This window comes from Lolium perenne, chromosome 4 (assembly GCF_019359855.2).
Source record: "Lolium perenne isolate Kyuss_39 chromosome 4, Kyuss_2.0, whole genome shotgun sequence".
Classification (NCBI taxonomy): domain Eukaryota; kingdom Viridiplantae; phylum Streptophyta; class Magnoliopsida; order Poales; family Poaceae; genus Lolium; species Lolium perenne.
In genome coordinates this window covers 289,109,030-289,124,710 of record NC_067247.2, presented here as the reverse complement: position 1 = coordinate 289,124,710, position 15,681 = coordinate 289,109,030, and positions in this window count along the sequence as shown.

The following is a 15,681-nucleotide window of genomic DNA, read 5'->3' as shown; positions in this document are numbered from 1 at the left end:
AGCAGCAGAACTTTTGAAAGAAGACCTGCGGCGCAACGGCGACTTGAGAAAGGACCTGGGCTTGCTTGACTTGTAAATAACTGAGAATATGTCGTGTTTTGATTCCACCACATTTTAATTGTCCTCTGATTCTCTGATAGGCGAGTACCACGTGCCCCCAACGACTCCTTCTATTCCTGGTGTCTCTGTCCTCGGCTCGGTTGCTCCTGAAGCTGCAGCCTGAGATTGAAGCAGCCTCGCTGTCATTCAAGGATTGATTTAAATCTGAACTCAATTAACGCGCTGATGCTCCTCCTGATCTTCAGCTTACAACTGCACAGAAATTCAGAAAACAGCACCGTTCATAACGATTGAACAAATTCTCTTCCATCTGTAGGTTCAGAATTTCGTCAGGCGTTGCCTGGTGGTGCTCGTGCACAGCATGTTCGTGTGCTTCTCCCGCCGTCATTGTGGGCTTCCCATAGCCAAACGACTTGTAGAGGAACGGCGCGACCTCACACCGGTGGTGCTCATGGATGTTGTGACCGCTGCAGTGGTGGTTGCGGGGCTGTCAAAATCGCGTCTCCCGCACGCACGTGTAGCCTCCGATCATCCGATGTCATCCTGTGCTAGAACGGTGAAGATGAGTGGTCGGTTTCTCTAGCCAGTAGCCACTCAGCACCGACGCCGGGAGCAGCTTGTGCCGGTAAGCCGCCGAGAGAGGAAAGATGTATCCGGTCAACTGCTGAGCCATCGGCAAGATAGCGGTGTCGCTCGTGATCTTGGGCACTGCTCGTACGTCGTCCTCGCCGTGCTGGTGTTTCCGGCATGACCGCAATGCATCTCATCGCTAGCGGCTCGATCTCGATCTCAATCCTGGATCGATCTGTTTTTGATCTGACGTCCGTCGCTCTCATATTTAAAGACTTAGAAAGGAAAAATAAAAACTACTCGAATCAGGTCCGGATACTTTCTCAGAAATCTATACAGCAGAACGTACAAAGCCAGGACACCAGCGAGACATAGCAAACGAAAACACGATCGACGGACGAAGAAAAGGACGGACCAAACAATGGACGAAACCACGGAAACACTTTTCTCTTTATTATTAGGTATAGATAACATGATTATTTCCTAGAGCGCTTTGAAGTTTGAATTCTACCAAACTAAGCTCATCCTTCACCAAAATCATTCGCGATAGAGCCGCCGGCAGCGACAACTTGATGGGATGGTCATAGGATGCAATCACCTAGAGTAGTATATGGGTCACCTCTTGCCCTCTCCATCCATCTTTCTTTTCTTTTTGTGGGTGATTGCATACTCATCAGCCTTTTGACTTTGGTATGTTCTACTATTTTGTGCCTAGGTCGTATATGGAACAGGGATGCACCAGGAAGGCGAAAAATATTTTTAGCCAATCAAAAGTAAGAAAACGTGAGTTTAACATATTACTATCTGGTATGTACTTCCCTACATGCACCAATAATTTTTTTACTGCTCTTATTAGCTCGCCCACTTTTTCTTGCCCACTTAATATAAGGGTTAGATAAATGAGAACGAAAGCATACATGCTTCTTATTTCTGTTGACGAGAACAAAGTTTTTTTCAACTTACATAACATGTTTTTCTTTCTCAGTTTTCAAGGTTACGGCTCACATTATGATGTTGGTATGCATAAATCTTTTGAACTTATTGTCCAAAAAAAGCATAACACATGCGTCTTATTTTTGGGCATAACGTCTTAAACTTTGAATCTTCCTACAACACAGCACACAATTCAAAATTATAGGAATATACTATAAAGAAAATTTGGTTTTTAGCTTAACGTCATAGATCTCATTACAACTGCGTCCATTAAATAGTTTCCTTCATGGTATATAATTGAATAAAAAAGGAGTCCTCCATTTATATGCTACACGAGTCATATTGGATTTTGTTTTGTGTGGTATTGTTATGGATTAGACTGAAACAAACACATGACGTATAGCGTCCATTTTGTCGATGAACTCTTTGAAATAAAATGTTTATTAAAATAATTTGGTATCGAAAATTTTCTTTTGCAGTTTATTCTTTTGTGCGAGGTCTATCATTTCTTGAAATTAGCTAACTTGAGATTGTAAATTTTGTTTTCTTCGATCCACTTTTTCTAATGGTACTGATCCGAAATGCTCAATACGATTTATAAATTTAATGTTTACATATAATTTGTGCCCATATTCGTAAAAAACACATGTAGTGCTATATCTTGCAAATATAATCTGTATGATCAATATATAAAGTCTATGATAAAAAACTACTTATATAAAGTGTGATCCTTATACTATGATCCGATACTGAAAAGTTTGGTATAAATCCAAAATTATCTTTTATTTTGTCATCTCTTTGTAATGTAATAGGCAAAAAGTTAACCCATGTTTGTGTTTGCGCACAATTTTTATTTGGCATTTGTATTGTCATAATTCGTGATGGTGCAGACGCATATCACCGGTGAATGATAGTTGCATATATAAAGCAATCAAGCATGTCAAACAAATATAGAACCATACATAATGTATTACAAAATTAGAAAGGCATACAATTAGGGGCGCTTAAAGTACATAAATCTACTCCAGTTTGAATACATAACAAAGAAAAAATGTTGTATGTGGAGCTTATTCTAACAACATATTCCTATATTTCAGTTTTTCGAGATATGCATGTATATATTCATTAGTAAAAAATATATCATACTTTATTCTAAATAACTAGCCCGTGCTGGTGCACGGGTTAATGACTAGTTACAATAATTAAAATGCAGATAAAAATATATGGTCCGCACACAATACTACAAATGCGAGATAAATATATCATCGTCGTCCATCTACTTGGAACGTTTGTAGGACGACTCTGCCTCGTCGTCGTCCTGGCGCCCCCGTTTGCGAGAAGCCTTGTCCAGCGAGGAGTTGTCGTCCGATGAGGCGGACTCCGAGGAGTCATCATCTGACGAGGAGTACTCCGACGAGCCGTCATAGTCCTCCTCCTCGTCAATCACCGCGGCCCGCGCCCGCGCCACGGCTACCTTCTTCGCGCGAGCCTTCTTTTTCGCGGCCGCCTTCTCATCGGCGGCCAAGGCCTCCTCCAGCCGTGCCCACTTCGAGTCGGAGTCCTCGTCCTCTTCCGCATCATCGGCGGCGGGTTCCTCGACGTCCTCGTCGTCGGCGGCATGTTCCTCCTCGTCGGCGTCATCGGCGGCGTGCTCCTCCTCGTCCGCGGCGTCCTCCTCCTCGTAAGCATCGTCCGAGTGATCGGCGCTCCGCGGTGGTTCCCTTTCCCACCGGTGGCGCCACCCAGCGGCTTTCCGTCGCTGTCGGAGTCGGACGGCCAGGAAACGTCACTCATGGTCGCGCCGCGGGTGGTTGACGACGGTGGGGGGCGGGTCTGCAAGATATGCGAACCGCTCGCGTTGGCACCGTATATGTTAGGAGGGCAACGCGGTAATGGTAGTGGGCGGCCGTTGCCATTCCGATGTGTAAGAGCCGCGTCGCCTCACGTCGTGCGCGCGCGGTTTCAAGTAACTGGCCGCGTGGTAATTTCCGCGCGCGTGGCGCACACCGTGGCACTTTCTTCTCACTATCCCTGGCGCACGAAAATTATCTGGTTTGGCAATATAAACTGTGGTTGCTGCTACAGAAAAAAAATATTATGGTGTGTTCTTGTTTCTTTGTGTAGTGCAGGTCCAACATATATTGATATAGCACGGAATATAAAAACATAGATATATAGGGCTAGATAGTACAAACCTTACATAGGCATTTCATCACACGTACGATACGAAGCACACAACAAACCCTGGGCCCACAGACACCACAACAAGACATAGATAATAAAATAGCTCTAAAAACACTCATGAAACTAGAAAAGAAAATGATAAAGATGAGGCAACGCCGTCGTCCCTCCTAGGATGTTCATTCGCCTTGCTCCTCCTTCACTGGTTTACTCCCTCCTCATCGCCGTCAATGTGGTAGCGGTAGGGGAGGCAGTGCATGTTGAAACGGTCGGGAAATATGACGTGGAAGTTGGTGAAGATATTGTACGTAGTGAAAGCGATAAACTCGCAACCACACCAGAACACCTGCCCGAGGAGGAGGTGCGCGTCGAAGGGGTTCGTGAAGTGGACGAAGAGGCCTATCTCATGGTTGCTATTGCCGTCAAAGTGGGACTCGATCGTGTACATGGGCGGCGAGCCTAGAGGGAGGTTGAGGTGGCGGTAGCCCTGCGATAGAAAGAACTCGGCTAGCGCCCTGTCGCTCCTCCACCTAGATATCGCCCAGATGCGCAGCTCGTTCTCGACGATGACACCCTCCGGCCACTCCCTCTCGCGCACGGTCGCCGGGCGACGGTAGGTTGGGCCAAAGAACTGCATGGTGGCGGCTAGGGTTTGGTGTTTGTGTGCCTAGTCCACGGATGCGGTGGTAGATGGAGGAAGGGGAAGACTGCGTGAGATGTTTGCGAGAAGAGGAAGAAGAGGTGCCCTTATATATAGCCGGGGGAGTTTGTAAAATTCACTTGAAAAATGCACACAAATTTCACTTTAAAACTGAGACGATGACACGCTGAGACGATGGCAACCTCTGAGACGATGTCACGGTGCTGAAACGGTGGTTGGCATGCATGAGGGCGTGGCGCGGGTAATTTAATAGCCTGCTGCATGGCGCATGCATGTAAAGGTGGTGAGCTGATCGAGGGCTGCAGCAGGCGGAGGCATGCCTAGACGGGCCAGTTGGCCTAGCTTTGACGCGCGAGCGGCCCAACGGTTATATCTCTGTCTCTGCCTATTTCTAATCAGGCCCAGCGCCTTTCTCAAATTAAACAACGTATTACGTCCTAAAAACCATGTTACATTAGAAAAAGTCTGAATGACAAACAACAGTCTGAATTAAAAATATTCTGAAAGTTTTTGGTGACATAAAAAAATTACAACCCCAATTCAAAGAAACCAATGCTATGAGTAAATTTTGGGTTTTATTAGTTTATATCATACATATGTTCTTGATTTTCTCTTACTTCTGCTACTGCCAAAATAAGTTTGCTTGCTTCCATGTATGGTGATGTAAGTGATGTTTGCATGCCATGCTGAAGCAGATCCCAAAAGATGGGAGCACTACGCACACACACCGTCAGACGATCCACCGTCTTGACAGCTTTTTCTGACGAGGACCCTATATTTCAGGGGTCTACCCCACATGAACATGGGCATTCACACATGCAAAACCCTAAACCCATGGCTTGGAGTGGGTGGGATGACATGGTGCACCAGTTCCAACAACATGGGGTCACCCAAGGGTTGTGGGCCCACTTTGAGGCCTGGGTAGAGCCGGTTTGCACGTAAACCATGTGTGCGGGCTCCCGTGAGGTAGCTAGGTAAGGAGCACATGCTTGCTTCCATGTATGGTGATGTAAGTGGTGTTTGCATGGCATGCTGAAGCAGATCCCAAAAGATGGGAGCACTACGCACACACACCGTCAGACGATCCAACGTCTTGACAGCTTTTTCTGACGAGGACCCTATATTTCAGGGGTCTACCCCACATGAACATGGGCATTCACACATGCAAAACCCTAAACCCATGGCTTGGAGTGGGTGGGATGACATGGTGCACCAGTTCCAACAACATGGGGTCACCCAAGGGTTGTGGGCCCACTTTGAGGCCTGGGTAGAGCCGGTTTGCACGTAAACCCGTGAGGTAGCTAGGCAAGGAGCACATGCTTGCTTCCATGTATGGTGATGTAAGTGGTGTTTGCATGCCATGCTGAAGCAGATCCCAAAAGATGGGAGCACTACGCACAAACACCGTCAGACGATCCACCGTCTTGACACCTTTTTCTGACGAGGACCCTATATTTCAGGGGTCTACCCCACATGAACATGGGCATTCACACATGCAAAACCCTAAACCCATGGTTTGGAGTGGGTGGGATGACATGGTGCACCAGTTCCAACAACATGGGGTCACCCAAGGGTTGTGGGCCCACTTTGAGGCCTGTGTAGAGCCGGTTTGCACGTAAACCATGTGTGCGGGCTCCCGTGAGGTAGCTAGGCAAGGAGCACATGCTTGCTTCCATGTATGGTGATGTAAGTGGTGTTTGCATGCCATGCTGAAGCAGATCCCAAAAGATGGGAGCACTACGCACACACACCGTCAGACGATCCACCGTCTTGACAGCTTTTTCTGACGAGGACCCTATATTTCAGGGGTCTACCCCACATGAACATGGGCATTCACACATGCAAAACCCTAAACCCATGGATTGGAGTGGGTGGGATGACATGGTGCACCAGTTCCAACAACATGGGGTCACCCAAGGGTTGTGGGCCCACTTTGAGGCCTGGGTAGAGCCGGTTTGCACGTAAACCATGTGTGCGGGCTCCCGTGAGGTAGCTAGGCAAGGAGCACATGCTTGCTTCCATGTATGGTGATGTAAGTGGTGTTTGCATGCCATGCTGAAGCAGATCCCAAAAGATGGGAGCACTACGCACACACACCGTCAGACGATCCACCGTCTTGACAGCTTTTTCTGACGAGGACCCTATATTTCAGGGGTCTACCCCACATGAACATGGGCATTCACACATGCAAAACCCTAAACCCATGGCTTGGAGTGGGTGGGATGACATGGTGCACCAGTTCCAACAACATGGGGTCACCCAAGGGTTGTGGGCCCACTTTGAGGCACAGGTAGAGCCGGTTTGCACGTAAACCATGTGTGCGGGCTCCCGTGAGGTAGCTAGGCAAGGAGCACATGCTTGCTTCCATGTATGGTGATGTAAGTGGTGTTTGCATGCCATGCTGAAGCAGATCCCAAAAGATGGGAGCACTACGCACACACACCGTCAGATGATCCACCGTCTTGACAGCTTTTTCTGACGAGGACCCTATATTTCAGGGGTCTACCCCACATGAACATGGGCATTCACACATGCAAAACCCTAAACCCATGGCTTGGAGTTGGTGGGATGACATGGTGCACCAGTTCCAACAACATGGGGTCACCCAAGGGTTGTGGGCCCACTTTGAGGCCTGGGTAGAGCCGGTTTGCACGTAAACCATGTGTGCGGGCTCCCGTGAGGTAGCTAGGCAAGGAGCACATGCTTGCTTCCATGTATGGTGATGTAAGTGGTGTTTGCATGCCATGCTGAAGCAGATCCCAAAAGATGGGAGCACTACGCACACACACCGTCAGACGATCCACCGTCTTGACAGCTTTTTCTGACGAGGACCCTATATTTCAGGGGTCTACCCCACATGAACATGGGCATTCACACATGCAAAACCCTAAACCCATGGCTTGGAGTGGGTGGGATGACATGGTGCACCAGTTCCAACAACATGGGGTCACCCAAGGGTTGTGGGCCCACTTTGAGGCCTGGGTAGAGCCGGTTTGCACGTAAACCATGTGTGCGGGCTCCCGTGAGGTAGCTAGGCAAGGAGCACATGCTTGCTTCCATGTATGGTGATGTAAGTGGTGTTTGCATGCCATGCTGAAGCAGATCCCAAAAGATGGGAGCACTACGCACACACACCGTCAGACGATCCACCGTCTTGACTGCTTTTTCTGACGAGGACCCTATATTTCAGGGGTCTACCCCACATGAACATGGGCATTCACACATGCAAAACCCTAAACCCATGGCTTGGAGTGGGTGGGATGACATGGTGCACCAGTTCCAACAACATGGGGTCACCCAAGGGTTGTGGGCCCACTTTGAGGCCTGGGTAGAGCCGGTTTGCACGTAAACCATGTGTGCGGGCTCCCGTGAGGTAGCTAGGCAAGGAGCACATGCTTGCTTCCATGTATGGTGATGTAAGTGGTGTTTGCATGCCATGCTGAAGCAGATCCCAAAAGATGGGAGCACTACGCACACACACCGTCAGACGATCCACCGTCTTGACAGCTTTTTCTGACGAGGACCCTATATTTCAGGGGTCTACCCCACATGAACATGGGCATTCACACATGCAAAACCCTAAACCCATGGCTTGGAGTGGGTGGGATGACATGGTGCACCAGTTCCAACAACATGGGGTCACCCAAGGGTTGTGGGCCCACTTTGAGGCATGGGTAGAGCCGGTTTGCACGTAAACCATGTGTGCGGGCTCCCGTGAGGTAGCTAGGCAAGGAGCACATGCTTGCTTCCATGTATGGTGATGTAAGTGGTGTTTGCATGCCATGCTGAAGCAGATCCCAAAAGATGGAAGCACTACGCACACACACCGTCAGACGATCCACCATCTTGACACCTTTTTCTGACGAGGACCCTATATTTCAGGGTTTACCCCACATGAACATGGGCATTCACACATGCAAAACCCTAAACCCATGGCTTGGAGTGGGTGGGATGACATGGTGCACCAGTTCCAACAACATGGGGTCACCCAAGGGTTGTGGGCCCACTTTGAGGCCTGGGTAGAGCCGGTTTGCACGTAAACCATGTGTGCGGGCTCCCGTGAGGTAGCTAGGCAAGGAGCACATGCTTGCTTCCATGTATGGTGATGTAAGTGGTGTTTGCATGCCATGCTGAAGCAGATCCCAAATGATGGGGGCACTACGCACACACACCGTCAGACGATCCACCGTCTTGACACCTTTTTCTAACGAGGACCCTATATTTCAGGGGTCTACCCCACATGAACATGGGCATTCACACATGCAAAACCCTAAACCCATGGATTGGAGTGGGTGGGATGACATGGTGCACCAGTTCCAACAACATGGGGTCACCCAAGGGTTGTGGGCCCACTTTGAGGCCTGGGTAGAGCCGGTTTGCATGTAAACCATGTGTGCGGGCTCCCGTGAGGTAGCTAGGCAAGGAGCACATGCTTGCTTCCATGTATGGTGATGTAAGTGGTGTTTGCATGCCATGCTGAAGCAGATCCCAAAAGATGGGAGCACTACGCACACACACCGTTAGACGATCCACCGTCTTGACACCTTTTTCTGACGAGGACCCTATATTTCAGGGGTCTACCCCACATGAACATGGGCATTCACACATGCAAAACCCTAAACCCATGGCTTGGAGTGGGTGGGATGACATGGTGCACCAGTTCCAACAACATGGGGTCACCCAAGGGTTGTGGGCCCACTTTGAGGCCTGGGTAGAGCCGGTTTGCACGTAAACCATGTGTGCGGGCTCCCATGAGGTAGCTAGGCAAGGAGCACATGCTTGCTTCCATGTATGGTGATGTAAGTGGTGTTTGCATGCCATGCTGAAGCAGATCCCAAAAGATGGAAGCACTACGCACACACACCGTCAGACGATCCACCGTCTTGACACCTTTTTCTGACGAGGACCCTATATTTCAGGGGTCTACCCCACATGAACATGGGCATTCACACATGCAAAACCCTAAACCCATGGCTTGGAGTGGGTGGGATGACATGGTGCACCAGTTCCAACAACATGGGGTCACCCAAGGGTTGTGGGCCCAATTTGAGGCCTGGGTAGAGCCGGTTTGCATGTAAACCATGTGTGCGGGCTCCCGTGAGGTAGCTAGGCAAGGAGCACATGCTTGCTTCCATGTATGGTGATGTAAGTGGTGTTTGCATGCCATGCTGAAGCAGATCCCAAAAGATGGAAGCACTACGCACACACACCGTCAGACGATCCACCGTCTTGACACCTTTTTCTGACGAGGACCCTATATTTCAGGGTTTACCCCACATGAACATGGGCATTCACACATGCAAAACCCTAAACCCATGGCTTGGAGTGGGTGGGATGACATGGTGCACCAGTTCCAACAACATGGGGTCACCCAAGGGTTGTGGGCCCACTTTGAGGCTTGGGTAGAGCCGGTTTGCACGTAAACCATGTGTGCGGGCTCCCGTGAGGTAGCTAGGCAAGGAGCACATGCTTGCTTCCATGTATGGTGATGTAAGTGGTGTTTGCATGCCATGCTGAAGCAGATCCCAAAAGATGGGAGCACTACGCACACACACCGTCAGACGATCCACCGTCTTGACAGCTTTTTCTGACGAGGACCCTATATTTCAGGGGTCTACCCCACATGAACATGGGCATTCACACATTCAAAACCCTAAATCCATGGCTTGGAGTGGGTGGGATGACATGGTGCACCAGTTCCAACAACATGGGGTCACCCAAGGGTTGTGGGCCCACTTTGAGGCCTGGGTAGAGCCGGTTTGCACGTAAACCATGTGTGCGGGCTCCCGTGAGGTAGCTAGGCAAGGAGCACATGCTTGCTTCCATGTATGGTGATGTAAGTGGTGTTTGCATGCCATGCTGAAGCAGATCCCAAAAGATGGGAGCACTACGCACACACACCGTCAGACGATCCACCGTCTTGACAGCTTTTTCTGACGAGGACCCTATATTTCAGGGGTCTACCCCACATAAACATGGGCATTCACACATGCAAAACCCTAAACCCATGGCTTGGAGTGGGTGGGATGACATGGTGCACCAGTTCCAACAACATGGGGTCACCCAAGGGTTGTGGGCCCACTTTGAGGCCTGGGTAGAGCCGGTTTGCACGTAAACCATGTGTGCGGGCTCCCGTGAGGTAGCTAGGCAAGGAGCACATGCTTGCTTCCATGTATGGTGATGTAAGTGGTGTTTGCATGCCATGCTGAAGCAGATCCCAAAAGATGGGAGCACTACGCACACACACCGTCAGACGATCCACCGTCTTGACAGCTTTTTCTGACGAGGACCCTATATTTCAGGGGTCTACCCCACATGAACATGGGCATTCACACATGCAAAACCCGAAACCCATGGCTTGGAGTGGGTGGGATGACATGGTGCACCAGTTCCAACAACATGGGGTCACCCAAGGGTTGTGGGCCCACTTTGAGGCACAGGTAGAGCCGGTTTGCACGTAAACCATGTGTGCGGGCTCCCGTGAGGTAGCTAGGCAAGGAGCACATGCATGCTTCCATGTATGGTGATGTAAGTGGTGTTTGCATGCCATGCTGAAGCAGATCCCAAAAGATGGGAGCACTACGCACACACACCGTCAGACGATCCACCGTCTTGACTCCTTTTTCTGACGAGGACCCTATATTTCAGGGGTCTACCCCACATGAACATGGGCATTCACACATGCAAAACCCTAAACCCATTGCTTGGAGTGGGTGGGATGACATGGTGCACCAGTTCCAACAACATGGGGTCACCCAAGGGTTGTGGGCCCACTTTGAGGCCTGGTAGAGCCGGTTTGCACGTAAACCATGTGTGCGGGCTCCCGTGAGGTAGCTAGGCAAGGAGCACATGCTTGCTTCCATGTATGGTGATGTAAGTGGTGTTTGCATGCCATGCTGAAGCAGATCCCAAAAGATGGGAGCACTACGCACACACACCGTCAGACGATCCACCGTCTTGACACCTTTTTCTGACGAGGACCCTATATTTCAGGGGTCTACCCCACATGAACATGGGCATTCACACATGCAAAACCCTAAACCCATGGCTTGGAGTGGGTGGGATGACATGGTGCACCAGTTCCAACAACATGGGGTCACCCAAGGGTTGTGGGCCCACTTTGAGGCCTGGGTAGAGCCGGTTTGCACGTAAACCATGTGTGCGGGCTCCCGTGAGGTAGCTAGGCAAGGAGCACATGCTTGCTTCCATGTATGGTGATGTAAGTGGTGTTTGCATGCCATGCTGAAGCAGATCCCAAAAGATGGGAGCACTACGCACACACACCGTCAGACGATCCACCGTCTTGACAGCTTTTTCTGACGAGGACCCTATATTTCGTGGGTCTACCCCACATGAACATGGGCATTCACACATGCAAAACCCTAAACCCATGGCTTGGAGTGGGTGGGATGACATGGTGCACCAGTTCCAACAACATGGGGTCACCCAAGGGTTGTGGGCCCACTTTGAGGCCTGGGTAGAGCCGGTTTGCACGTAAACCATGTGTACGGGCTCCCGTGAGGTAGCTAGGCAAGGAGCACATGCTTGCTTCCATGTATGGTGATGTAAGTGGTGTTTGCATGCCATGCTGAAGAAGATCCCAAAAGATGGGAGCACTACGCACACACACCGTCAGACGATCCACCGTATTGAAACCAAATTCGTTCGAGGACCCTATATTTCAGGGGTCTACCCCACATGAACATGGGCATTCACACATGCAAAACCCTAAACCCATGGCTTGGAGTGGGTGGGATGACATGGTGCACCAGTTCCAACAACATGGGGTCACCCAAGGGTTGTGGGCCCACTTTGAGGCTGGGTAGAGCCGGTTTGCACGTAAACCATGTGTGCGGGCTCCCGTGAGGTAGCTAGGCAAGGAGCACATGCTTGCTTCCATGTATGGTGATGTAAGTGGTGTTTGCATGCCATGCTGAAGCAGATCCCAAAAGATGGGAGCACTACGCACACACACCGTCAGACGATCCACCGTCTTGACACCTTTTTCTGACGAGGACCCTATATTTCAGGGGTCTACCCCACATAAACATGGGCATTCACACATGCAAAACCCTAAACCCATGGCTTGGAGTGGGTGGGATGACATGGTGCACCAGTTCCAACAACATGGGGTCACCCAAGGGTTGTGGGCCCACTTTGAGGCCTGGGTAGAGCCGGTTTGCACGTAAACCATGTGTGCGGGCTCCCGTGAGGTAGCTAGGCAAGGAGCACATGCTTGCTTCCATGTATGGTGATGTAAGTGGTGTTTGCATGCCATGCTGAAGCAGATCCCAAAAGATGGGAGCACTACGCACACACACCGTCAGACGATCCACCGTCTTGACACCTTTTTCTGACGAGGACCCTATATTTCAGGGGTCTACCCCACATAAACATGGGCATTCACACATGCAAAACCCTAAACCCATGGCTTGGAGTGGGTGGGATGACATGGTGCACCAGTTCCAACAACATGGGGTCACCCAAGGGTTGTGGGCCCACTTTGAGGCCTGGGTAGAGCCGGTTTGCACGTAAACCATGTGTGCGGGCTCCCGTGAGGTAGCTAGGCAAGGAGCACATGCTTGCTTCCATGTATGGTGATGTAAGTGGTGTTTGCATGCCATGCTGAAGCAGATCCCAAAAGATGGGAGCACTACGCACACACACCGTCAGACGATCCACCGTCTTGACAGCTTTTTCTGACGAGGACCCTATATTTCAGGGGTCTACCCCACATGAACATGGGCATTCACACATGCAAAACCCTAAACCCATGGCTTGGAGTGGGTGGGATGACATGGTGCACCAGTTCCAACAACATGGGGTCACCCAAGGGTTGTGGGCCCACTTTGAGGCAGTGGTAGAGCCGGTTTGCACGTAAACCATGTGTGCGGGCTCCCGTGAGGTAGCTAGGCAAGGAGCACATGCTTGCTTCCATGTATGGTGATGTAAGTGGTGTTTGCATGCCATGCTGAAGCAGATCCCAAAAGATGGGACCACTACGCACACACACCGTCAGACGATCCACCGTCTTGACAGCTTTTTCTGACGAGGACCCTATATTTCAGGGGTCTACCCCACATGAACATGGGCATTCACACATGCAAAACCCTAAACCCATGGCTTGGAGTGGGTGGGATGACATGGTGCACCAGTTCCAACAACATGGGGTCACCCAAGGGTTGTGGGCCCACTTTGAGGCCTGGGTAGAGCCGGTTTGCACGTAAACCATGTGTGCGGGCTCCCGTGAGGTAGCTAGGCAAGGAGCACATGCTTGCTTCCATGTATGGTGATGTAAGTGGTGTTTGCATGCCATGCTGAAGCAGATCCCAAAAGATGGGACCACTATGCACACACACCGTCAGACGATCCACCGTCTTGACAGCAAGAAACATGTATTTGAGGGTTCTACACCACATGAACAAGTGCATTCACACATGCAAATTGCAAAACTCATGGATTGAAGTGTGTTAAATGACATGGTGCACCGCTGCCGACAATATGGGGTCATCCCAGGGTTGGTCAAAAAAGTGCCAGAAACAGGCTCCAAAGGTAGGGTAAACGGCCTCATTTCTAAGCATGTTTTTTTCGACCTTGTCTAAATGATCCAAATAAATTTCCTAGACATCTACTTTATATGTATAGACTGTTTTTGAAGATTTTTTTTTATAGATTTTCTCTGAATTTTTTAGGAATATTTGAATATACAGCAATCTGATTGGCTAGACTCCTTTTTTTTTCCTGAACACGGGTGGGGGTTCCGAGCGGGCACGCTAGGTGGACCGTTGGGCCGTGTTGCGGTCTGGCCTTATGCCCGTTGTGCAATGCGCCGGCCTAGGCCTGCATGCGCGGGAAGCGACGATGACGGCATGCATGCGCCCCGCAGCAGTGACAATATTGTTACTCATATTGTTTACTGGGCTTTTTTACCGGCGGGCCTTGTCTTTCGTTTTGTTGGGCCGTTCATATTTAACCATGCTTCAAGCCTCCCAACCCGGCCCAACCCTGCACCGGTCATTCTTCTCCATCCCCTCGTGTCGACTCTTCTTCTCCTCTCCTGGTCAACGTCGGAGCTTGTGGAGGTGGCCGTCTGAACCGGCGGTTGCAGAGAAGGGAACAAGGTACATCCAAGCAGATCTGACGGTTTTACTACTCGATCTAGTGACTGTGAGGCTTTTCATCAATTCCTTGTCAGAGGAAGCCCTCTTTTTTCTTTCCTTTTCTATCCACCACCCAGATCTGGAAGTCCTTTTTTTGTATGTGCACGTGCTGTGCGGTCCTACTGGTGTGGTCCTTTTCTCGTACTTGTTTTTTTGTCTTTGTCTATGTATTACTTTCCCCAACCTTTCTATCCCTATTATTTATGCTGGGTCCTAATGGAGCTGTTCTCTGTATGCAGCATGTATGTTTAAGATGAGAAAAATCCTAAAACTTCTCCTCATACTTTTCCTCTTACTCTTAATGGGATTATGTATGTTTGAATATATTTTTTATAGCATCACTTATAACCATTTTAATTTGTGGTCTGCATTTCTTTCTAGTAATTATGGTCTGCATGAATTCTTAATTAGATTGTTACTTTAGGGTTTGAGTCTAATTTATATTTTTTGCACTTCATAATGGTTTAGGATTTATTTGAGTAACAATATGAACAATGTAGTAAACTAAGCATTCAGATGTTGTTCACCTCTTTTTGGTATGCAGAAAAATTATGCTATTTCATTTTTTTCCAGTGTACTCAACAGTGTTGTTCATTTGTTGAATATGGTTTCTTGTATGAATTTAGATATGCCCATTTGTATCATTTATAATAATTTTGTATTGATATATTAGATGAAGTGTCCAATCTGTGGAAACCGTGATGGTGATTGCCACATGAAGCTGAAGGAACCAGAGTTCTTCTGCATTACTATGCGTACAACCTTTGAAGAATACTCTGTAAGTTATTTTGATATGCTTGTTGTGTTACTGGTGTATTTAGAATCCATTCCCCATTTAATTTTTAGATTGAAGAAACATCACAAGTGTGTGTATGTTGTTGTTATACATCAGTATCATTTTGGTGGATAGAAGAACTGATTGTTTTGTATTATAGCACATATATTTGAATAAAGAAAATTTTGGTGGTTGGCTGTTTTAGGTTTGCTAGCTTCATTCTTTGCTGGAAATTGTGGTGTTAGCTTGTAGACAGTACTGTAGACAATGTGAAATGAGATCACTTCACACAACCAGCAGATTTGCATTTTTATTTAGTATCCACAATCTTAATTTGCCAT